This window comes from Thermobia domestica, chromosome 3, assembly GCF_964235325.1.
Source record: "Thermobia domestica chromosome 3, izTheDome1.hap1.1, whole genome shotgun sequence".
In the NCBI taxonomy this organism is placed as follows: Eukaryota; Metazoa; Arthropoda; class Insecta; order Zygentoma; family Lepismatidae; genus Thermobia; species Thermobia domestica.
Window position 1 is genome coordinate 248,459,241 of NC_137456.1, and position 25,519 is coordinate 248,484,759.

Below are 25,519 nucleotides of genomic sequence, written 5' to 3' on the forward strand. Positions count from 1 at the left end.
CATCGCTTTTTCATATATATATTTAAAACATTGCTTTTGGTCAGCACATTTCAGTTAGTGATGAACCATTTCAGTGTTTCTCCCTGACTTATATGCACAGTATATATTCTATAGTTATTGGGAACTGAATTAAGTGTTTTCTTTAATCGCTTATAAAACATTGCAATAGATTAGAGAAATACGGGCTGACCAGATGTTCCAGTGACCAAAGTGGCACTAACTGCGTTGTTTCGTAGCTTGTTATCTGTACTTTCTCACGCCAGAGTTATCACCGTGTCTAGTGCATTGCAGGCAGTTGACTAAAATTAACATAATGTTTTTTCGATATTCTGTTTGTATGTGCATTAACTGAGTGATTTTTGAAATGAACTGCCAACTCTCTTTAATTGGCCACTGCAGCCCGTACCTTGAGCTTTGGTGCTCAGGGAGTTTGACTCCGATGTTGTACGCAGCCACCACGCACGTTGCGTCGGGAACCAAGTACAATTGTGTGTTAAGGGACACAAGCTATTAGCCGGTGAAGGACGTTTTCTTACGGCTAGCCCCAACTAGTGAAGTCCCAGGTCCGCAGACCTTGTGCGTTTAAAAAGTTATACACGCGCCCTCCAACATTAGCATTCTACTTTTTTCTTTAATTTGCTAAAGACTCATCTTTACGCTTCAGGATTGTTTGGCGCAGCAACTGGATTCATCTTGAGATTGTCCTAACGACTTTTCCCCAGTGCTAATCCCCCAAGTGCGTCAATGGTGTGAGAGAAGCATTTGCAGTGAAATCTGAATTATAATCTCATATATATATATATATATATATAAAGGGCTACATTGCATAAAAAGGCAAAGTGTGATTTTAGTGATAAAAATCATTATACATATTCCGTGTTCAGTGTTGTGTTATTTCCTCTTCGTTATTTTTTTTAAGATGATAGTATTCTAATAAATAAGTATAGTGTTATTTAATCTAGTGTGTTTTCGTTGTTTGTGTGAATGATATTTGTGTGCGTTATGGTCTGGATGACCGTCTGATCGTCCGTGAGGTTTTCGAGACGAGACACCCGAACCTCTTGGTGCCTAATGCTCATCTCATCATTGAGACCGACGAGCGATTTGGGAACAATTTGTAATTCTTCTTGGAGAGGTCCTTCATCGTCCAGTCCAGGTAAGTTCAAGTATCAGGAAGATACTTATTGGTAGGACCACGAACCACAAACTCAGAATGGTTGCAAATAAATGTTCACCCAAACAGAGACCTCGAATTGAAACGGTCACAAATCAATGGCAACCCGAACAGCGACCGGAACTCCAATTGGTTACAATCGCGGCGAACTTCCATGTATGTATTTAGTTCTCTCTGCAACTCCTAAACCCATGTCCCTGCAACCGTTTAATAGAATTCTGCTTTTATTTCTATTGTTTTTCTATCATTCCTTATCAGATTTACATCATCAGCATACGTTATAACCTGTTGAATACCATTCAGCTCTAGAACTAGGCCCTGGTTGCCATCTTTGATTTTTCTTATAGCGGAATCCAGAATAAAGCTGAATATTACTGGCGACAACGCATCTTCGTGTTTCAGGTTATTCTCGACGTGAAAGCTCGTGGACAAATACTTTCCTACTCGAACTTTACTTTGGGATTCATGTAACCACTTTTTTCGGTATATCAAATTCTGTACGAAAGTTGTACAATGTTCTCCTAACTGAGTCGTAGAAATGATTTTATAGGATATTGACAGAAGAGAAATGCCTCGATAATTACTACAATTAGTTTTGTTGCCTTTTTTTGTGAATTGGAACACTGATTCTTTCCATTCTTGTGGCAATTTCTCCTTGTTCAGATATGAAGAATGAGTTTGTGTATCTTGTTCCAGAATTTCTTCCTTCCAGCTAAAGTTAACTCAGCTGGAATTTTGCCTACAACCGGATTTTTTTTTTTTTTTTTTTTTTAGCAATTTCTATTTCTGTTCGGTTAGGCTATGGATTATACGGTTCTGCTGTACGTATTTCTCTTTCTCCACGAACGTTAGTTTTTGGATGTATGTTAAGCAAATCGTCAAAGAAATCTTTTGATTTATTCAAATTGCTATCTGTGTCAGTGAGAATTTTTCCACCGGCATTCTATGAACGCGAGGTTGATGGCCTTTCTTAAATTCGTTGATGCCCTCATACACATCCCGAATGCATTTGTTTGTACTATTATCTTCAAGTTCATTAATTTTAGTCTCAAAGGATCGTGTTTCTCTTTTTCTAAAAGTTTTGGAAGTTTTCCGCCTGATGTCTACGAAATTTTGTGTAGTTATATCGTTCAGATTTTGTAGCCAAGCGTTCACCTCTGGTGCATGGGGTCACGGGTTCAAACCTTGCTCCCACCAAGTAAACGTTGTGGTGGACAAACACCATGTGCGTGGGTTTCCTCAGGATTCTCCCGTTTCCTCCCACTTCACTCTACCATTTCATTCATTTCTCATCATCACCGTCTCCTTTAGCCTAGCCGGCATAACCGTGGGACGTAAAACTTAAGAAAAGCAATTTTGCCTATTTTCTCTTTTCTGCTAGTGTAGTGCATTCGTGGTCGAATCATGGTTTATTCCTGTATATTTCTGAGTGCCTCAATTTTTCTTTTGTTGAAACTTTAGTACTATCCTTAATTTCAATCCAAGTATCCTCAAGACTAATGCACTCCGAACCATCTAAAACCAAAAATCTATTCCAAACTTCAATTTGGGATTCCCCTCTCGCCTAGCTCTCCTCTAATTTCTATAATTTAAACCTCTCCGTTTTCAGACATTGAATATTTTCTCTATTCAACGACAATTTCTCTCTCATTATCGATGTTACCAGGCAGTAATTAGTATCACAGTCAGCATCTCTGAACAACAGAACATCAATTATGCTAGACACTCTTCTTCTATCTACTAAAACGTGATCGATTTGATTATACGGTTTTCCATATGGTGAGATCCAAGTATATTTATGTACGTTGCGATGTGGGAATTTTGCACTCTTCACGATAAAGTTTTTGGATGTTGCAAAATTCACGAGTCTGTAGACCTTTATGCAGACTTTCCCTATACTCGGTTTGAAAATACCCTCTCGTCCTACCTTCGCATTGAAATCCTCTAATAGGATTTTCATATGTAGTGGCGTAACTAAACGCTTGGAGGCCCTCCTGCAGACAGCGTGGAGTGGGGCCTCTTCTCTACGTCCTACTTCACGATTTGGGGACCTCCCGCAATGCGGGGTCCGCGGGGCCCTTATTTACGCCCCTGTCCATATGAAATCGCAGGAGTTCATCAAATATTCGTTCTACTTTTTCCTAAAAATTGTCTTTTATATCATCATCGTTATCTGTTGGTGCATGTAGATTTAAAACAATAATACTACATCACTGACCCTTAAGAGCAATAAAAGAAAGTCTATTTTTGACAAATTCAACTCGTTTAGTTGATGATATTATTCGTTTGTGAACGAAAAACCTTGTTTTTAGTTGATGGTTTTTCATTCTCCGTAAAAGAACGTAAAATTTCCGGACTTCACTGCTCTCTTTCCTTCGCATCCAACTTCCTGAACTCCTGCTTTGGAATCCACAAACAAAATAATAATAATAATAATAATAATAATAATAATAATAATAATAATAATAATAATAATAATAATAATAATAATAATATGATTATAAAATAGTCAAACTCCCCTTACTGGCCTACTTGATATTGATTGACGTATCAGGGAGACAACACTGTTCAGCAGTTTGCTGTCTCTATTTCCAGGTTTCGGAAGCAATATGCAAACCAGTTTACAGCTTCTGTGATACATTTAATTCTTCTTACTGAGCGTGCCAAGTCTACTGTTTACATTTGAACGAGACATGTTGGTATACAAGCGACTGAAATAGAACAGTCACTTCGTCTATCGCAAATGATATATGTCTTTGCCTCCACATGTTAAATGCTATGCATACATATGACACTTGTATTTCCACCAAGTCCACAAAAATTAGGCGTTGAAAGATGATGTAGGTGGGAGACGAAACAAGCTCATATGGAGTAAATTGCTTCTCTTTTTGTTTTAGTTTTCGTCCAACGATTATGCCCTGTAGCAGAGATAAACGGTAATGATGATAGTGAGTGAAATATGGAATGAATAAAGTGGGGGAAAACGCGAGAACTCCAAGGAAATCCATGCACAAGAAATTTTTCCACCATAAAACCCACTTGGCGGGAGCCAGAATCGAACCAGAGACACCATGCCAGAGATGAGAGCTCTACCACTGAGCAGCCCGGCTCCCAAATTTGTTAACTTTAGCACCTCTTTTACATGTTAGAATTTAGCAAGAAAGAGGAGCAGAAAATTCTTTGTAGATTTTGTAACTCACAATATAGTGATCAATCTATATATTAAAATGCTAGGTTTATATGTTTGTCCGCAATCATTTCGACAATGAGGTCAGTGACGGCGCTAAGCTCGTAATAGTAAGGGGGCAAGAGGGGAGTTAAGAAAAAATTGGGGGAGGCGAGGCAACCACACTTGTTTTGTTTTAAATATTATTATTATCGGTTGTACATATTATTATTATTATTCACCGGTTGTACATATAAAAATAGGGGTCGAGGAAATTATTGGGGTGGCGGTCACCCCTTCTCGCTCCGCCTTGTAGCGCCGCCACTGAATGAGATCTCGAAAATGACAAGTGCTAGAAATGTGCCGTTTTCACTGGTCGATTCCAAATTTCGTGTAGATTGTCCAGTTCTCATTCAAATGTTCAAAAACCGTGTAGTTATTTTTCTATCCAACATTTTAGGGGCCGTTTTAAGCTCATAAGATTAACACTGTTGCAGGCCGAAACTACGGTGTTAGGCATCCAGTACAGAAGTTACGTATGGCGGGTTGACGGACATTGCAGGCGCTTAGCTTAAATCTGAATGGCAAAACCTATTGCATGCTGGCAACTTCAAAGGCTTTAAGAGTCGCAATGGGGCGTACTCGGACGGATATGGATTTATTAGTAAAAAATATTTCCACTTGATATCGTGTTACTCCTATAAATTTGCTACAAACTCACTGCACCCCAACACCACTCCGTACATAGCAATTCACTTCCTTTGTGAGTCTCCTATCCTTTACTTGTGTGAGTAGGGAGACATGCACAGAGGGAAGGAGATTCATGGTCATAACAGAACGATACGCTGAGTAGACAGCGCAGGTTCAGCTAGTTTATAAATGAAAATCAAAGATAAACGAATGAAGAGAACTGAAGTGTTCCGAAGATACCAGTTAGCAACATTTGTTTATACATCTCGTGATTGGTTGTATTTAATTAACCAAAATACAATCTAGATCTACACTTTGCTAATTCCCATTCATAAATTGTAATCTTATTGTACTGTGCACTATATAAGTATGTTCTTAACTGCAATTGATTTTTATCTGGGGCCGTTGATGTAATCCTGAAATTGGAGGCAAGATAATGTGGTGGGAAATGGCTTGTTGAGTTGATTTTAGCTTAGCGTCCTTTTCAGCAGCGAGGCTATATGAGACGTGGACCTACTGATTAATGTGGAATCCGAACCACACGAGCTCCCGCCGGAAATCGAACCCGGGTCTCCCACGCCAAAGGCGGGCACGCTAACCGCTTAGCCACAAGGGAGCTCAAGAAATGGCTTGTACTGTGTGGATTGATCTTGATGATCTGTGAACGAACCAGGCTTGGCAACCATACGATAATTTATTGTGATATAAAATAATTAAAGAATTAATGCTAAATACGATAATGCCCTTGCGATAACAGGTTAATATACGACTATTTTAGAGCGCAAAATTCTTTTTTTCATATTTTGAATATGCAAATAAATTGTAGTTGTGAATTAAATAATTATAAAACACACACTGAGGTTTCTGACAAGTTTTTACCGCTAAAATAAATCAATAATAATTTTAGAGTTGGTAAATGGCAACCCTGGATCCATTTCTTAAATTCGGAAACGTTTACGAGCGGGTAGAGCATATTATTGTTGTTCAGAGCAGTGTTAACAAGTATTTTTTTTTAAAAAATAGTGAGGTCAGTAATGTCAATTTGCGAGTTAGAAACTGATTACTAGATAAGTGTATTATATATTAAGGCCTACTAGCGTTAATTACCTATTTCACTGGGTTAAAATAATAAAAATAGTAATATGTTCCGTTTTTTACTATTACTGAAGCGCGCTCAAATCGACAGAAACAAAGAAAATATAATGAAAAATCAGAAAATAGTAGGGAAAAATCGTTTGGTATCGGACAAAAGTAGTTTTCGTTATCTACCGCTTAAGGCAGCGCTTGTCAAGCATACAGTGAGTTGATCGCAATGAACTAGCCAAGCCCACGCCATAGTGGATTTATCCGGTGAACGGTGTGTCTTATGCATCGATGTTTTTGTATTTTTTGCAAGTGATCAGGTCCACGGAGATAGATTTATGTGGCTGCAACTTATTACAAATTAAGTGTATTGATATGTTAACGCCATCACGACATTTATTAGAGTGTATCTCGTATTATAATTTAGGCGTATAGTTGCATTCGTGTTATTACAAACCGGTAGATAGCCATTCACACGTTGCAAGTCGTTCGGCTGGTATCGGACAAAGTGAAATCCGGTTGTTAACGGACATTACACTGGTAAGTAAATTTGATGTTTTAAATGATTTCTGAGTATTTCAGGAAACCATGGCGAAAATAGGTAGCAATTGGGATGAAGGAAATATGAACTTGGCCATGGACAAAGTTATTTCCAAAGAAATGCAAGTATGTGCAACCAGTGCTAGATATGGTATTCCTAAGAGTAGATTACAAGATTGTGTCAAGATTGGAAGAGAAAGAGGCAACAGCTAACTTTGCTGTTCGGATAACAAAAGCAGATTTAGTACAACGTTTGATCGTGATCAAAAGGAAATACTATACAATCATATAAAGACTTTGGATAGTCAACTAATGCTTCTAAGTAAAACTAAAAAAAATGTTCGAAAACTAAACATCATAGTCTTTTGATGAAGATTGTATACAGTGCAGCACGTGTAAAGACTGGATTCATGAACAATATGACAATGTTGAAGACAAAAAAAAAAAAACTTTTTCATCGTGATTTGTGTCAGAATAAAATCAACGATTCTTGATGAGACTAAGAAGTTTAAGATCTATTTTTTACATTTTTACTTTTTGTCAGATAAAACGTCCAGTGCTTATAGGCCTAAATCAGAAACGGCTGAGAATAGAGAGATGAAACAAAAACTGAGATAGAAACGATGATAAAGCATATCAAGTGGTGTTGTTGTGGTGACCCTCAGGAAACTCCGCGAAGGGGGCCCAGGTGCCAACTTCAAACTGATACAGGACTTTTTGCGGCCATTTTGAAAACGGTGGCCCAAATCGAAAATTGTTTCCTACAAAAGTTGTTTCGTTTTTCAGGTACTATTGAATGAGGTATGATTCAATACATGTTCCTGTTTGAAAATTTGAAGTTGGCCCCTGGGCCCCCTTGAAGGAGGGCCCTGGAGGTCACCACAACAACACCATGTGATGCGCCCTATGACATTTTCCTATCTCAGTTTTTGTTTCATCTGTTTATTCTCAGCCGTTTCGGATTTATGAGCACTGGACGTTTTACCTGAAACACCCTGTATATATATATATATATATATATATATATATATATATATATATATATATATATATATATATATATATATATATATATATATATATATCGTCCTCTTAGTCTCCTAAGTTGCACCGCCAAAGTAAAATGATAAAAACCATCCCAGATTTGAACCTTATCTATATGGAAACTTTGATCGATATTGGTCGTGTGGTTCAATCACATAGTCACATTCATTTTTATTCATAGAGATTGCTATTATCAATAGGATTATACTTGTTTCTAGAATCATCTCGTGCTTAACGAATATGCAATAATTATGTGTAATATATGATCATTTTAGAGATTAAAATCGATAATTTTGTTCTCTGAAGTTGGCAACTCGGGAACGTGCCAACTGCACTGGATTGAAACCCTGCCGTCGTTTGGACTTTACATAAGGACACAAAGCTCAAACTCCAATGGGATCTACTTGGGCATCCCTGGACGCTCTTATATGCCGTAAACATCTATGAATATAAAATCGACATAATGGTTTACATGGGCGTAAGTTATTATTAGAGACAAACTCTATGGGTTAAGAAGTAAGAAAGCTGATTGCCACAGAAACAAAAGTTTCCAATCGGACCAGCGAAACAAGTCAGGTTTTGTGTTACCCATCTTTGGAAGATTCTACTTTATTCCCTTCTATATTCTTCTTTGGTTCATTTAAAAGTACTTTTTCATAAGGTTTCAAATCAGAATTTGATAATGCTCTACGTACTTCCCATATTTCATGTTCATAACGGGCATCCGTGGTCATCTAAACAGAAAAATCCATTGAAACTTGAGTTTTTGTGTTTTGTGCCCGTATTAAACACCGAGGCTATGAAAGGCTTGAAATCGGTGCAGTTGACGGGTTCACAGGCCCCATCAGAGAAGATAAATCCTCACAATATAGAACATTCCTCAGTATAATATTTTGCGTAAGTGAGAGCTGGATTACAGGACCACGGAATCCCATCAAGCCACAATTGGAGTTATGGATATGTTTATATCTTGCACAGCGTAATAAGATTGCAATTCATGAATGGAAATTAACATGTAGGTCTTTCTTTGGTTAATTAAGTGATAATTGCGATTCCTGCCCCCACCTTGTTACATTCTTCTTGGTTTAGAGTTTCAGGATATGGATAAGGATAATAGTATCAAGAAAGCATACTCGAACCTTTATAAAAACAATGTCGACCATTTCATCTGTAACTCACTCTAGGATCATCGCTGCACGAATAAAAACTCATTAATGAATTCTTATCTTCTTTTCAGGCAACTTATCCTATTCTTATGCTTTATTTATCCTCTTCTTTTATCATCGCCCCGGTTTGTTCATAGATCTTACTCCCCGTAGCATTTGAACCAACAGTCTATTGGTATTTCCGTATACACACAGGTATTTCCCACACAAGCAATGTTATAATTGTAAACGCTAGTTTAAGAATAGGTGTTCTTCTAGAAGACAGATTCTAGTAAACTTGCCTAACATGGTTAGATAAGAAATCTAAGCCAGTAGCAGGAGTACCCACAGGAGGGTTTGCAGGAGCAAGATGCGCCTACGAGATTGTTTGGGTGGATAACATTTTTTACTGAAAATTGTACAATTAAACTGGACGATAGTAAATTTTGAGGAGAATGCTAAATTTGGGGGAAAGAATGCCAAATTTGATGAAAAAATAGTAATTTGGGGGGAGGGGAATGGTAAATTTAGCGGGAAGAATGGTAAATTTGGAGAGGGGGAGAGAATTGTACATTTGGAGGGGAAAATGGTAAATTTTGTATGGTAAGATTAGGAGATTGCGCCCAAGTTCACGGCAGCCCTAGTCAGTAGAGGAGGGTCGAGTGCCCACTTTCTTTTCCCTATGGTTCAAAAAGGTGTACGGAAAAATGGAAATTTAGAGCTAAAACTAACCAACTAACTCTATGGCCTAAGAAATCCGAAGGTTCAATGCTGCGTTCACAAAGGCTCGCCACTGACTTTTATTCTTAGGCAACTGGATTCAGTTTCTATTTTGTATTCCTATCTCTTCAAAAGCCATCTTAATATTGTCCTCCCATCTGCGCCTAGGTCTTCCTAATGATCGTTTTCCGATTAGTCTTCTAATTAAGACTGAAAGCGTTCCTACTTTCTTCCATCCTGGCTACATGGCCTGCCCACCTGAGCCTCCTAGACTTGATGACCTCTAACAATGTTTAGTAAACCGTATAAATTATGTAGTTCCTCGCTATGAAGTTTCCGCCATTCCCCATTCCCATTCCTCTTCGTCTCAGGATCTTGTTTTCAAATACTTTCAGTCTATGTTCTTCCCTCAGAGTAAGCGAAATTTAGAGCTGCAGCACGTAATGTAAATAATTCGAATTATAATTTTTCAGTTTTATGGCCCATGGTTATGCCTTGTAAGATGGTGTCACGTTGGAAAGGCCCGAGTTAAAACAGCCCACATAAAAGGGATCTCTCGACAAGGGTCTCACGTAAAAAAAAAAGCCTGAGAAGTATAAAAATGCTTATTAGATGAAAAATATTTTATGGACAATATCTGATTTATTTGTGTTGATAGAACATATATGTGGGTCTGTATACAGGGTTAGTCAAAAGTATTACGACAGACCAGCAATAACGATACACGTGGACGGAGGAAAAGTAGACGCTATGTTGCAGATGGGTATTGATTCGAAAACTGCATTGAATGGGGTATGGACCTCATGGCAGATACCTTGGATTCCGCCATATTGGATATCACAATCTTTTAAAACGGAAGGGGGGTAGTTTGCCACATTAATTTAGGCTAGAATCTTCCCACAAATGAGAATGTGAATTATTTTTCTTTAAAATCTATCTGCATTCGTTTACGAGGTAGGGTGTGCTACATTTGACAGTTATATCTAGTGGACAAAAGTATCTGGACAAGCAATTAATAACGAGACATGTGGACGGAGGAAAGGAAAAGGTTGCAAGTGTGTGTATTCGTGTGAAAACTGCATTAAGTGAGGGTGTGGACATCATTGAAGCTATTTTGGATTCCGCCATATTAGATATCACACAATATTTTTTAAATGGAAAGGAGTATGTTTGCCGCATCAAATTAAGACTTAAATCTTCCCACAAACAAGAATCTAAACTACTTTCTTTTCTTTTTTCTTTTTTACCTATCACCTTTCTTTTACAAGGTAGGTGTGTTATATTTGACATTTGTATGTAGTAGGCAAAAGTATCGGGACAGGCCAGTAATAACGAGACATGCTGGCGGAAGAAAAGCAAATGTTGCAATTGGGTATTGGGGCAAAAACTGCATTGAATGAATGTGTGGTTATCGTGACAGTCAACTCGAATTTCATCACATTGGATATCACACAATATTCTTTAAATGGAAAGAATATGCATGACATATCAGTACTGACTAGGATTTTTCTCGAAACGAGAATCTGAACTTACTTTTTACCTATCGCTAATTCTTGATGAGAGTATGCTACGTTTGACATTTAAAACTGAGATTTATCTGAAAGACTTACTATATTCCATTGGGTAACTATAAACTGCATATTACACGCAGTATGAACAAGAAAATATGACATTTACTTACATTTACTTGCACTTTGACGATTGTCTGACAATAGATCATTTGGTCGTAAAAACTGCTAGGTGCATACTGTAGTATACCACAAGGAAGTTTTCTTGTTTCTTTCACAATGCGATGCCGTAAGTCATTCAGGATGTGTAGTTTGGTTTGATACACCTTGTCTTTAATGTACCCCCAGTGGTGCTATTCTATTCTATTTTTTTTTTACACCCGGTTCTGTATATATATACAGAGAGAGAGAGAGAGAGAGAGAGAGAGTAGTTGGATAGACATACAAGGTAGATAAAAGCAAATGTTTTACTGGATACCTCAAAAGATAAGTAGGGACTAACGCAGTATCTTCATATAAGGGTGTGTGACGAAATTATGTAGTACTGCGAATATCTTGCAAGCGAATTATTCAAGATAGATGGTTGTCAAAAAGTGTTGGAAAGACAGCAATGGATCGACAATTGTTGATAACAGTATCCATGTATTTCAAATATGAATAACTCTCACCAGTACACTCATGTGAACCCAGTTCTCATTCATATCTGAGCATTTGAGATTAATACATAAAAGCTTATACTTTGTTCCGAGAGATCATATGTTTAACCCTGTAACTATAAAATAATTCTAAAAACAAAGATAGTTAACTAAACTTTACTGTTCCTGTAAAATTTACTGTTATGTCTGGGTATAACAACAGCGCTAGTGAACCGGTAGAATAGCACCTCTGTGTACCCCTATGGATGGTATTCCAGGTATGACAGATCGGAGAAGTTTTACAGACCATTCGATCACAGCTCGTCTTCCAATCCATCGCTGTGGAAAGGTTTTCTCTCTTATGTAAGTATTACTGTGATGTCAAAAATTCAGTCCACAGCGTGACGGCGCTTCGTCCTGTTGGAGTCAAACGCAATAAAAATTATATCTAGAAACTTGATGGTAGAACGAATCTGTTTACGAAGCATTGTCAAATACTTCTCACCTGTCAGTTTGCAGTCAGTGAAAAGGGATCAATAATGATGTTTTCTATCATTCTACGCAAACATTCAGTTTCTGTGGATACTGGGTATATGATGTTCCAACATCCAATGCAGCTTTTCATCGCTCCAATAGGGTAAGATGTTCATAATCAATCGCGGTTTATGTCAGTTTACCTGACCTTTCAAGGTAAATATCTTTTCATCACAGAACACAATGTCATTTACGTTAATACTGATGTCATCGATATTTTGCATCATTACTTCGGAAAATTTATTATGGTGCGAAAGTTATCTGGCGTCAGCTCGTGTATTAAACGATCTTTATAAGGTTTAAAATTACTGCGAAGTAGAATTCTTTGCATTGAACTCTGAGAAATCATCATGTCGGCAACACTGGTTCTCGATGTTTGCGCAGTTTCCCCAAAAGATTGTAACAATCCAAAGAAACTGCTTCATTGCACAGGATTTTGGCCTTCCTGATCGCAAATAGTCTTTGTCACTTCCAGTTTCTGCAAAATGTCGAATGGTTCTTTCGACAGTTGACTTCGTATTGGGTTACGTTGAGGGAAAGTAGCTACTTTACTTCACTTCGTTCACTTTACTCCATTCTGACCACTGACATGGACACAATTCTCCTTCCTTTCGCACAACACTCACTAACTCTAGCAGCTACATGCAGAACGTTCGCAAGGTAACAAGTGCAACTTACTGTTAAATTCTAAGGTTACGTAAAGTTGCAGTTGTTATGAGCTAGTTCATCTAATAAATAACCGTGTTGGTCTTGGTCGTCGACTGCTAAAAACTTCTGATCCATGAATATATATATATGATTGCATTTTTCTTTTGTTTTCTTCCTTAAACTTAGGTCCACGCAGAACTTTTTCTTCCATTCTAGGTCGAACATCTAAAAACGCTTAAACACCTATCTAAATAATTTAGATGAAACGTCCAAACATCAAATTTCATGTCTTTACCCTTAAAGGATTCTGAATATGGACATATAATAAGTACAACTCTCATCCCCTTTTTCTTCTGATCTCTTTTCTTTTCTTCTAGGACAACTATAAAAGAACGTTGAAACGCATATTTAATTATTTCAAATCAACAGTCTAAACATCACACCTGATGTCTCTAACCTTAAGGGGACTAATCACTGCGAAATTAAAATACCGCTAATATTATAGTAATTATGAGATACCTTCAAATAGATAAAAGATAATCGGTACCGTTATCACGAGCCACTTAGTAGCTTTCAGTTTCCAGCCATTTAGAAACGCGAAAATAAATGCCGATTTTCTAAATGGCTGGAAATCGAAAGCAGATAAGTGAGTCGTGATAACGGTATCTCATATAAAATAATATTGTCTAGCAAGCTCTTGTTTCATTTTTCGATTATCTTTTATTTCAAGATATCATAATAATAACTGTAAAATTAGCGGTATTTTAATTTCGCCGTGATGAGATTGCGAGTTACGGACTTTTATTATAACAATTGTGATCTTGGCCCTTTCTTCACCTACATTCTTTTCTTCTTTCCTAGGCCACATATTAAGAAACGCTGAAACACGTGTCAAATCATTTGAAGTGAGAAGTCCATGAACCAAACTTCCTGTCTCTAACAGTAAGCTTAAGAAATTCCAACATATAGACATTTCAATATATAATAATTGCCCACCCTATTTCCTCTATTCCGGCTTAAATTATTACAAATTCTTCCTTAGTGGTACGTTTCGTCACAAATCCTATGCACTGTTCAAATTTGAAGTTTCTAGGTTAAGCGGTTTGACCTGGCCATTGATTAGACACTAACTTACTCAGGACTTCTTATACGATATAAATTGTATCATTTTATTTATATTTGTACAGAATTACTTCATTTGTTTGCTTTACACATTTAGGTATTTAACATACATGTTGGGGCATAGGGCAGTTTATCCAGTTATATTAACGTCTTCTTGGGTGAAGTGATTCCTGTATACGAAATAGAATAACGTATAAACTGAAGCAGATTAGTGTGTCCAATAGCCATTTCATGAACTTTGTACTGTTTGTTTACAAACAATATAAAATATTTAGTTCAATGTTCGCGGATCTGACCCAATACTAATGTTAAGAAAATAAATGAAATTCCATTATTATACTCTTTACGATAAATGGGATGGCTGATAAATTCAAGTGAATCCAGTGGCGTACGCAAAGGAGGATTTCCGTGTTTTAACATCCATTTGAACAAGATGGTATGGAAAATAAACATTTCCATATTACGACACATACATACAAAAATCAAAAAACGATCTGAACTTAAGAGCTTGAACCTCCCTTGGATAAATTTCGTGTACGCCACTGAGTGGATCAATATGAAGGCATCGGTACAATAACAAGGTGGGAGAATATGGACATGATGTTGTTCTTCACAAACTCACATGGAATGCAATCAAACTAGTGCTTCCGTAAGTTGGCACTCTGGGTGCAAAGGTGAATACCCCCTTCTGTGAATACCCGTATTGGTGAAGGAATAGCTATTGTGACTGCTTTCTTTTGTTTCTTTAGTATTTAAGGTTTTTTATCACCATCGGGAGTACAAAGAACGTTGTGCTAACACAGTCTTAAGATGACCCGAACTACAACAGCTTCCAGGAAATCGAGCCAGGACCTGCTTCACCGGAAGCAAAAACTCTAACCACTTAGGCACGGAGGAGATCATCTTGACTTTTCCTTGTCACATAAAGTATGCATGTTTCTAACTACAACGATAGCTTCTTTTGTTGGAGACAGAGAAAGATAAAATACTAAGCTTAATTTTAAGACGTTAAATTATACAGTGTGAATATTTTTAAACTCTTTTAGATTTGAATCGTGATAGGATTGTTAGAATATTGGGATATTTCAGTATCGTCTTTTGGATAATAAAATATTTATAGATATACAAGGAAATAAAGGTTGATTAGTGAGAGACAGTCGAGTACACGAGCGGGGGTGTAAATATCCTAGATCAAGATATTTTGCAATACCAATATATATATACCAAAATATTACTTTTGGCGGTGTTTCCAGTAATGGCAGCAGCGGTGTTCCGGAAGTGCCTACTTTGAAGCTGATTAAGTAAACGTGTATTTACATTGTGGTGACGGTAATAAAGAACTACAACTAAATTCCGGAAACTTTCTGACTGCTCCTCGTATTTTCAAATAATGCAGTAAGCGTGAGACCAACTTGATGATGACGTTTGTAGCGGGGTGTCATTTATGGGGGCAGGAGGAGGCAATTGCCCCCCCCCCCAAGAGTTTGAGGAATACATTTACATTAATTGATTGTCTACTAATGTACTAGTACAAAACGTGAAAGTCTAGGTTGGTAATGCTCTTGCCCCCTCAATAGAATACTGAAATGACGCCCCTGGTTTGTAGGCGGCGCTCAAAGCTCCCTTTAAACGTTGCCAGCTCTTTGTACCCATTCACGTCAATCCATCTATCATCTCACCTGCTCGTGCTGAAGTGCGTCTGCTTAGCAACGTCGCGTCACAACACCCTACGTTTCGCTCGGTTCGATCACATACCATCAACTTTATCCCTTTTAAGATCTTTAATACAATTTGTACCATACGGGTGTTTTATGATACTTTGCGTTATAACTCTTCTATTTGAGCTTTTTCGTCCGTTTTTTTTTTCAAGTCTAGAGGCATTGTAGTACACGTCGTTACGTATGGTTCCTGCGTCGACACATAGGAGGTGATGATGTCATAACTTTAAAACCTATATTTTCTTTTGTTAGGCCTATTTTCATTATTTCTGGCTATTTTCATTAGGGATGTCTCAGGGAACTTTTACCCAAGATCTTTTTTTATACGGGAATATTTGGGTATATTTTTTGGGGGGCGGGCTTACTTTTGCACCTAGAAGACTAAAATTTTGCACAAACATTCAGTCCATTGAGTAGTATTTATCAGGTTTTTTTCAGATCTCTGCGTTAAAACAGGGGGGTCCAGAGGGGCAAAAAGTTTAAAAAGAGAATGTTTTAACCAAAAAATGCCTTTCTTTGCGATTTTCTTGCCTCAGATACTCGATGGGGACATGTGAATTTTAGCGTTTGAAAGTCTGTTCTATTCTGAAGAGAACGATGGGCGAACCATGATTCTAGGATGAATATGGATGTCTCAGGAAATTTTTTACCTGAGATCAGGGTCTTTTGCGGTAATCTGGGCATTGTGGGGATTAATGATAATTTTTCCCGCCCTTACTATTCAAGATAGAAGCTTGAATTTGGTACACACATACAGTCTACCGAATAGTATTTATCTGATTTTTTTTTCAGATCTCTACGTTCACACAGGGTCGTTCCAGAGGGCCCAAAGTGTAACAAAAAATCCCCAAAAATTTCCCTTCTCCTAAATTTTTCCCTCTCCTGGTATACGGTGTGGGCATGAAGGTGGTACCATTTGAAAGCCTACTCTATTCTGAAGAGAATGAGGTATAAACCATGATCCTAGAATAAATAGTGACGATGCAGTAGCTGCTTGACTGAAAGTCTAAAAATACCTCAAAAACCCAAGATCTTAAAAAAGAGTTATACCACATTTTCATTCCATTTCCTCATTGGTTTTCCGTTTCACTCAGTCAGCTATTTTTCAATTCTTCTCCACATTATGAATATTTATAGTTCTTTCCACTGGTTGTGCGTAATTCATATGTTTTGCTTTATTAAGTATAAAACACTTCAGGAAAGCACTCTAACACAGGGGTGGAACACACCTCTACAGCAAAGGGTGGTGCGTTTCTAGGCAATGTGAGTTCCAGATAGAAACCAAACGATGGAATGAAGATCGTGCCAATGAGTTTTCTCGGAGTTCTACCATTCCCTTACCCATTTCATTCCATCATTCTCCTTTATCCTCTAGGACATTATTATCGAATCGTAAAGATTTCTACTCTTTTACGAAACATTTCATAAGGCTTTTCCGCAACTCTTTATATTGATCTAGGCCAGTATTTTAATCTATTTTTCAGTTTTTGACACATTAACTTTGTAATTTAAAATCCCACGGCAGACCTTTAAATTTTAACTTTTGTGCCTGCGTAGCTAATGCCAAATTAATATGTATATTTGACGATAAAGAAATATTATTTACGGAAATGCAACTGCATGAGTATCAACTAACGAAAAATAGTCCGTGTTACCGCTTTGAGAGATATATAAAGAATATTTAAAAAAAAAAGTGCACTATACACCGCCAGTGAAGGGATTAGAGGGGGCAAGGGGACGGACGTCCTTCGGTGGCATCGTCTATGTCTCCCAGACAGTTTCGATTATATGATAGGTCAATTAATATTAAATTATTATTTTACGTATATAAACAATAACTGTCCTCAAATAATTTATCTGTCCCATCACTCCCCTTCCTACGAAATTAAAACTGGTACTGTTACTGTATACTATGCCATAACTTTCTTCTGCATACCAGTGTGCACTCGTTGTGGGACGGGGCACGTTTGAAAATGGCTAATTTATAGGCTGAAATTGCATCTAAACATTGAATGGGCGCCCGAGTCCCACTGGCTCACGAAAATGTATCTACATAATATAGCAAACCACGCATATTAAATACCAGACGTAATATAGCAATCATGGAGATGCCATCCTAGAAAATTTTCTTCGGGTGCTCCTGAAACACTGGTATTATCCTTTTACGTTCTATTTATCACTAATAATATTGCCTAATTTAATACTACCTATAATGCTGATCACTTGTATTTTCTCCCGTCCGATGGATCCTATAATCCGGCTCTCTGAGGCGAAATAGTGTGGTAAGGAACAGCTAATAGTGTCCTACATTAATATATCCCGTCCTTCATAACCTCGGTATTGCAAAAAGAAGCAAAACATAAAATCTCAAACTTCAAAGTAATTGATTCTGTTCCCTTTATTCTAATAATTGCGATGATGTTTCTAGTTGTATTGCAAGTAACATTTAGAGAAGAAACGACATAAACATTTCTGAAAAACGGAGAGAGAGAAGAAAACATCATGATAAAATGATATTTCACGTGTATATATTTTTTACCTCGATTTTTAAGTTAAAAATATCAACTTTCTCTATCGCTCAATCTTTCTATTCTAAAAAAATCTGAGTGAGTTTTGTGATATGATTTCATAATGTTGTGTAGCACGGCTTTAAGTCCGCCTTTAATTTAACTATTCAAAGTTCAACATAAAGCAAATATATACGGAATTTGTTCACAATTTGGTTGTTTTGGTATACAGTTTATGATGTATAACTAGGAATACTAACTATATTTATTTACTTGCGATTACTGAGCGCATGCAATAGAGAAAAAAACACTGCTACTTACGCCGGCGACATAAAAGCACTGTTGTTTCTTCGAGATGTTGAAAGCGTGGTCCAGTATCTCTCCCAAGTTTCCGCGAACTTCGGTCTTTCACGCACTTGTTTCCTGCCAGCTGTCTCGAGCTAATGAAGGCGGAATGAGCATCTCAAACGATCCCTGCAGATGGCTCCCGAACACACTTTTATCTCGCTCATATTTTCACTGTGACCACAGTCACAGAGCTGCATTGTAACCATAACATCATCACATATGAAACAAGTTAGAAATGTGTAACTCATATGCACTATAAATAATCGGGGACAATGTCAAAGGCCATAAAACTAAAGTATATGTTTATACTTTTGTAAAATGCTTAATTGTTTATAGATGCCACTCGTAGAGGTTGACAGGTGATTATGGATGTCGTAAATCCTTAATTTTTCAAATCTTTTCTAATTAGAAACAAAGGTCAGAGATCACGATTCGTATATCTCTTGATCTCTCATTTTTATATAGGCTGTAATTAGAATGGCTTTTAAGAAGTTAAAATGACATCAATGTTACTTTCAAGTCTTACACTTTTGAGAAATGAAATGAAATCTTTAAGTTTTACGTCCCACGGTTATGACGGTTAGGCTAAAAGAAACGGTGATGACGGGCAATGAATGAAACGGTGGATTGAAGAAAGTAGGAGGAAACGGAAGAACCTCGAGGAAACCTACGCACATGGTGTTTGTCCACCACAAAGTTCACTTGTCGCGAGCTGGGATCGAACCAGGGATCCCATGCACCAGAGGTGAACGCCCGACCACTGAGCCTCCGCGGACGCCTCTAACACTTTTACTTTTAGCTAAAATTAAAGACGTGAAAGTCTTTGGTTCAATTCGTGGTGCAAGTGCATCAAGCTCAAAACAAATTTCACGTAAACTTATCATCGTTGTTGACATACAAAAAAGAACTGGATTTTGCCCTTGTTCTTTTAATGTATCATCTCACCCAGTGTTTCTTAAACTGTGATACAAGGACTACAAGTGGTTCTCGAAGTATACCCTTGTAGCCCTCTTAAACTAAATTAGTCCAAAAATGATCATTTTCCATGATTATGCCCTTTCAGCTAAAGGGGATGGATGAATAAATTAAAGTGAATTATTAAATAATTGGTAGGATGAGAATGTGGAGGAAACGTCAGAAACAAGAGAAAACGGACGGACACAATGTTGTCCGCCATAAGCGCGTGTCAGTGAAGATCGAACCAGGGACCATTCGCACCAGATGTATGCGTTCTATCACAGCCACTGTGCCCTCCTATGCAAATTCTAATAGCTTATATAGATGTGTTCTTATAAAATATTCACACAGACTTCAATTATTAATAAATAACTAATATGTATTTTCTTTTATTAATACAAACATAACACTACGGGAATTTTAATAAATAGACTATTATTTTAATAAAAGGAATGCCACCCAACTAAATTTTCTCGCTACAATTTTCTAACTTACATCATGGTAAGCTGCAGTTACTACTGAAACACTTCTTTATGAAATATGAACAAAATTATTTCCGGAAAACTTCGTGAGAAGAAAACCCAGCCTTCAAAAGCAAACTGTCCCTTGTGGACTTTTCAATACAGACAGACAATATTATTTTACATGAGATACCGTTATCGCCACTCACTTATCTATTTTCAATTTCAAGCCATTTAGAAACCCGGCATTTATTTTCGCGTTCTAAATGGCCGCAAACTGAAAGCTATTAGGTGACTCGTGATAACGGTACCTCATGCAAAATAATATTATCTAGGGCGCTCTTGTTCCACATTTCCGTTATCTTTTATCTATTTGAAGATATCACAGAATTACTGTAAAATTAGCGGTATTTTAATTTCGCAGTGATAAGGCCTCCTAAGTTCCTCCATCTTCAAAGGAAATAAGCAATGCAGTCCACGAAGAGATGAAAGAAGTTTATGTGGGTGTCCCCATCCTATGACATGGTATACAAGTGGAAACGACAATTTCAAACTGGACAGATGACCATCGCGGACACCTTTAGATCTGAAAGATCATAAGTCTGACTCCAAGGCGATGCGTTCTGTTTCCTAGGACTGTGAAGTGGTCATCATCATGATAGATTACCTATCACAGGAAGAAACTACTAAGTTACGAGAAGAAGCGAAGAAGAAACGTCATGGATTGGTGACAAAAAAGGGTGCTGCTTTGGCAGACAATGCACCTGCTCATTCCGCCGATGCATCAACGACGAAGGCAGTGGAATTAGGATATGAAATATTGCCTCACCCCTATATTCATCTGACAGAACAAAGTGACTTCTTTCTCTTTCCAGAAATGAAACGTCCATTCAGAGGACACCATTTTGACAATAGCAATGACATCACTTCTGAGGTTGAACTGTGGTTTCAAAGCCAAACTGCAGACTTTTACAAAATGGGCTTATGGAAGGTGAAGAAATGTCGGCAAAAATGTGTCGCTAAGCACGGTGTCTACGTAGATAAGGACTAATACCATTAGGGATGCATTCGAGTCGAGTCGAGTCGAGATTTAAGCCTGTCTCGACTCGTCTCGAGAAAATGTTGTCTCGACTCGTGTCTCGACTCGAAAATATGTTTCTGTCTCGACTCGTGTCTCGACTCGACAGTCTCTGTCTCGACTCGACTCGAATTCGAGTCGAGACAAAATGTACGAGTTAAAATATACGCACACATCAGCCAGACCATCATGACTACCTACCTAATTTTCAGTATGTCGACTTTTGGCATGGATAAAAACGGCGACACGTCTTGGCATACACGCAATGATCCTTGATAGGTCGCTGGAGAGAGCTGGCACCACATGTGCTCACACAGCTCACCTAATTCCCGTAAATTCCGGGAAGGGGGGCGATGTGTTCTGACGTGACGTTCAATCACATCCCACAAGGGACATCACTCAAATGACCGGCTCCAATTCAATGAAACTTTTTTTGCTGATAGAAGGCATGTATGCATCATTACTTGTGATGACAAATTTTTGCCATGGTGCATGTTTTCTATTTTTTTAAAAATAACTTTTAAGAGTTGTGATGTGGTTATTAGAGATTACTACAGAAGTCCCTTACTACCCTTTGTAAACGGAGCGTTAATGAAGAAAAGTGAAGAAAAACCATGTGGATACATATAAATCCTGGGGGGAAGTCGTATGGTAGATATGACCTTGATGGCAGCCATCTTGAAATCCGCCATTTTGAATTAAGGTCAAGTTTTCAAAATGGGAATAGAGTAATATGATACATAATTTCGGGCTAGAATTTAATTAGAAAAATAATGGTGAGGTTAGTTTTAAGATACACCCATTTGTGGGAAAGTTACAGGCATATTAATTGTTTTTACTTACTGTGTGCGTAAGTCCCTTCTTACTTTTGTCTCAAGACCTGTAAATCGATCGCAACGGCAGAGCCCGGTTTCGCACTAGTGTTTAGAAATCTTTAAACTCACTTGAGGCAATATTTGAGGATTATTGTATTGTATTTTGCCTTTAATTAAATTTGAACCCACTTCATGATCTTGTGTAAAGTATCACTAAAAGAGAATTTCTGTTATTATGGAGAACGTAAGCATAGCAATTATAAAAGGTGAGTAATAGTCTGGAGGAAATCCATCGAAACTAAAAATTTCAGTATGTCTAATGTTTCTCGGTGGCTTTTACCTAATTTGAGTGTCCTAAATCTGAATCTGCCGGGTGTACAAATATACACCTTGAGCGTTTTGAGTAATTCAATATGGCGACCAAAATGGCGGCTGTAAAATTTATAGGAATATTTTTGTATATTTTATCAAGATGGGTATCAAATTATACGTTTTTCGGGTTGCAGATTCGAATAATAATTTCAAAAATGTTATGAAATTGATACAAATTGAGATATTTAATATGGCACCCAATATGGCGGCCGTAAAATTGAAAATAATATTTTTGGAGTATTGTATTGACATGGGTATCGAATTATATGTTTTTTTGGGTTGCAGATTTCAATAGTTACTTCAAAAATCATATGAAATTGATAGAAATCAATATGAAATATTCAGATTCGCGACCATCGAGCTAGGTACATACTTAGAACAATATCTGATACACTGAAATTTTGGATTGGGTGTTGATGCTTTCTCTGTCACTGCAACTCACCTTGTTTGCGCTCTAGAATATTTTTTCCACATGTTGGGCTTCTCTATATTTATTTACAAAACCATTCCTTTCTGTGTGGAAAAGAAAGCAAACAACACAAGCTTAGGTTTGAAGATTTTCTTATATTTTTCTTCCTGGACGTTTTCTTAATCAAGAATTATGTTGCTGGCCACATTAATGCAAAATATGTACATTTACAATACAAAATGCCGATGTTTTTATGTTACTCCGCAACAAAATAATAAATATCACAGATCAGTCACTTGTCAGTCTTCGTCAGAAGAAGTATCCATGTTTTCGTCTTCTAGATTCCTTGTATTTTGACGTGTGAAGATATTCTGGCATCGTTTAGAGGCTTCACAATTGCAGAAGTCAGTGCAACTATTATGATTTGCCACACAGCCACAACGTCCTTTACACATGTTTTCAGAAGAACAGCCGCAACTCACCATCTTCAAGATGTCTTTCGGTGCCATCACAGTTCCCGGTGGTACAGTAATTGGTTCCAATGTTTTGTTCAGCTCATCACGATACCACCCAAACTGTGTCGGATCCATATCTGGTGGGTCTGGTTTATCTGCTTGTTTCCAAATACAAGCCTTGAAATGAGTCCTTTTTACATTTTCAGAGAATGCCTCTGTAGTTGGTGGCAAGCTCTTCAATTTCGGCATATGTACGGCAGTCTTCTTTGACAATTTCTTCAGCCAGACATCTCTTCTGACATCAGACATTGTAGGGCCAGTTATCCTACTACCATAGCAAGAAACTGTAAGCTCAGTTACCTCCTGAATCACATCTTCAAGTAGTGATGTCTTATTTCCAAGCTTTTGAAGTTCCTTCCCACTTTGTAGTACTTTCATTGCCTTCTGCTTTCCAATGCCATAAAGAGTAGGAATTGTATCGCAGCCAGAAAGAGAATGAAGTGCTAGTAAGTTAGAAACAATATCACGGTGTTTGGACACAGACAATCCAATGTCAATAACTCCTCTCCATAAAAATGTTACAAGTAAGTTTTTGTGTGTGGTAGTGGTGCATCAGGAGGAGAAAAACATCCGTGTCATCACTAATTACATTTATTGTACAATTTCTGTCCAGCTGATTGGCTACCATCACTACTTGTGTGATAATTATGACATCAGCCTCTTCGTGAGTGTTTTTCATATCTGGACGTTCCTTGATACAATCAGCAGTTATTTCTGTTGTAACATCTTCTGGTCCAGTGATGAATATTCTTTAGGTGCAATCTGATGGCAACCCTTCTGTCATTAGATACTTGCAGATCAGCCGTATTAGTTGTACCTTATTCCTCGTAACATTTAGCACAACTTATTGGGAGGGCAAGGACGTGTTGAAAGACAATTTACGATACCTGTTACATGTTAATCCTGTTCTGAAGCTTCTTATTCTTCCTTTGGTGCTGTACTCCTTGTATTTGTCAAATATCAGGTACACGTTGCATTTGTTCAATTTTTCAAGCACATATGACCGACACAATTTTATGAAGTCAAGAACAGTTACGTTAGATGACCAGTTGATCACCCACAAAACAGCACAACCATCAAGTATGATAGCATCTTCGTGCTTGTACGATCTCATAGACTTCTCTACCTGTAATATTTGTTTCAGTTTTGACTTACTTTTGCAGAACCTGGGAGTCCCATATTCATCAAACAAAGATGTGGGGACAGCGGCAAGCTCATATGAAATCACTCCTTTAGCATCAATATCTCTTGTAGATGTGAGACACATAGCACGCGATTACAAGAGTTCTGTGTCAATGACACCAATACTAGCTGTTCTTTGGACGTCATCGCGAAACATTACGAACCGTTGTTGAGATTGGATCGTGAAAACCAGTTGGTAGTTTTTCTTGGTAAGAGCACAACGCCTTCTGACATATCTCAACAGAATTATTAACATTCACTTTCTGGGAACAAATTTTCCCTGTCACAATATTCACAATAGTTTTTGCCTGATCATCGGTCTTCAGAGGATCTATGCAATGAGACAGCTTTTTCTTTAACGTAATTCGGTCTGCAGCATCTCCTTTTATTCGAGATGGCATTTCTTCCTTATGCTTAGTTATTTCCATACCTCGTCCAGCATCTCTCATGACACAAACGTCATTTACTAAACGACTACAGGTGTGAAGGCTGAAAGCCCATCGCTTCACTGCTGATGGATTTAGTGTAATTCCGATTATTCCTCCTGGTCCATGGCCATAACTCATAAATGTATTCTCAATGAACATATCTGACCATATAGCATTCCAGATACCTGGTTTGTGTTGCAGAACATGTTCGCCTTTCATAAATCGTTCTAGTATTTCACTTGGGAGTCGGTCCATTGACCGCAGATAAAGAAGACCATATCTAGCGTAATTAACGTGACCAGCAGAAAAAAAATATGGCAACATCAACCTTACAACAACTAAATGTAACGGAAAATCACCTTCTCTCTCTGCACGTACGTAAAGCATCATAATGAAAACAGGTTTAATGACAACATCCAACCAAATTTGCAGGTTCGGCTGGTCTTTGTTCTTTCTTCCAGTAATGCCATCATATCATCAAAAATAGGTTTCAGAAATGACAACATAAACTTCTTTTGCAGCCGCCATATTAGTCGCCATATTGAATATCTCTATTTGTATCAATTTCGTAACATTTTTGACATTATTATTGGAATTTGCAACCCCAAAAACATATAATTTGATACCCATCTTGATAAAATATACAAAAATATTCCTATCACTTTTGCAGCCGCCATATTGGCCGCCATCTTGAATTACTCAAAATGCTCAAGGTGTACA

The 25,519-nt window shown here is 37.6% G+C and overlaps 1 protein-coding gene across 2 annotated transcripts in view; it reads right to left on the reverse strand.

Annotated features, from left to right (window-relative positions):
• The window catches only part of fat-spondin (extracellular matrix protein f-spondin), a 204,627-nt gene extending 185,837 nt beyond the window's left edge, over positions 1–18,790 (reverse strand). Inside the window, exon 1 of one of the 2 annotated variants that reach the window (XR_014130712.1) lies at positions 18,556–18,790. The gene's annotated coding sequence lies outside the window, so the exon portion shown is untranslated. The remainder of the gene's footprint in view (positions 1–18,555) is intronic. The other variant, XM_081752273.1, reaches the window with a different exon arrangement.
• Between the last annotated feature and the right edge of the window lie 6,729 nt (positions 18,791–25,519).